The sequence below is a fragment of the Wasmannia auropunctata genome, unplaced genomic scaffold (genome assembly GCF_000956235.1).
Source record: "Wasmannia auropunctata unplaced genomic scaffold, wasmannia.A_1.0 LD336074.1, whole genome shotgun sequence".
Classification (NCBI taxonomy): domain Eukaryota; kingdom Metazoa; phylum Arthropoda; class Insecta; order Hymenoptera; family Formicidae; genus Wasmannia; species Wasmannia auropunctata.
Window position 1 is genome coordinate 3,142,495 of NW_012026816.1, and position 1,612 is coordinate 3,144,106.

The following is a 1,612-nucleotide window of genomic DNA, read 5'->3' on the forward strand; positions in this document are numbered from 1 at the left end:
TGTAATTTGGTATGACTGCCTTGTAATTGATAGAAGCGAGCATGGGATTGGTGGCTAAATTATTGGCGGCAGAGGCAGTTTTGCAATCGACGAGAATCTTACCGTTTCCGAGCTTTTTCATTTCCAGTATGTCTGCTGCCGGCATGACCCTTCCCACTTGCGCGAACATTTTCATTGGGGTGCGGCAAGCTAGCTCGATTATTAACGAGCGCGTGAATATGCACTGCGTATGGGGGTGTATCTCGATTAAAATACACATTTGTCTTTTCTTCGGTCCTGCGCGATTTCGCCATTTCGTGACGTGGAGGATTCCTACGGTTCGTCGCTCGCGATGAAGCGGAGAGGGGGGTTGAGGGTTCAGATTCCGCGTCTGACAACACAGCTTGCGAATTGCATTCCGATTCAAAATGAGATCGTTTGTTACCTTTTTTGATGTTAATGTTAGCATTGCTAGGCAGCGGTGTGGAAGTTAAAGTCTCCAAGTCCATACTTTCCTCGCGGATGTCCGCCGAATTCGCATTCTGAAGGTGTAAATCACTGTGCTGTAATGGCATCTGCCCAGATTTCTGCTACGTACTCTCGCTCGTCACGTTCGAAACGCCGCATGCATCCACAAGAGAGGAAGAGGTTATGGGGGTTGAGGAGAGCTGAGAGTTAGGGGAGAAGACGAGTGCCAGAGACGTATCCTGGCTCTGCGATGGTCCCATTTGCCCTTCGAAGCGCGAAAAACTGTCCAACGAGACCGAGATAGTCTGGTGCGGGGGAGACGTGAAGACACACGAGCCGGCGTCCCCTCCCCCCGCGCCTGTGCACGAGGCCGAAACCTCGGACATAGCATTTTGCAATCTAGAACGCGGTTTTTGAGGGATTCAGGTGCCGGAATAAAAGGGGCTTACGCCCAGATATCGAACACCAAGAAAATACGGTTTCAAGCGCGTAAAACTTGCGACAACACGGGAGAGAACAAAGACCCGACCGTACTGTCACGAGCGCCACACGCGAATTCCCAGAATCTTGTTAATTGAGATACTTATTCGTGTCTCGTGAGAAAGAAACTGATAAGACAGTAAGGCCTGTGTACATTTAAAAAAATGCGTATGTGCACGAGATAGGCGATAGCAAGCGTGAATCGGACGCGTGGAAACTAGCGGCGATAGAAGGAAAGAGGGGAGAGGACTGTTGGAGCATGCGCCTGCGCAATTAATTAGAAGAGAGCGGGAATCTGAAGCTATATGGATATTTGACATGCCTTGCAAAATGCCGAAATGAGTTTGCATAATTGTAACGTGGGTTTTTTGATAAAATCAAAAATGTTTTTACGATGATACGCGAATATATCTGTTTTAGCGATGTATCTCTTAACGGGGAGTGCGTGCTCCGATGTCTCAGAGCATTCAAACAAAACATGATTTATATCTTGTATTTCATTGCCACAAGTGCATAAAGGGTTTTCTACAATGTTTTTCCTGTGAAGACTGTAATTTAAATTGTAGTGATTTGAACGCACCCGAGACATCGTAACTATGGAGTGGCGATCCAAAGCGGAGTGATGGAACCATGGTTTCTTCATTTTACAGTAGATTTTACGGAAGTATTGAACTCCCTTTATGTT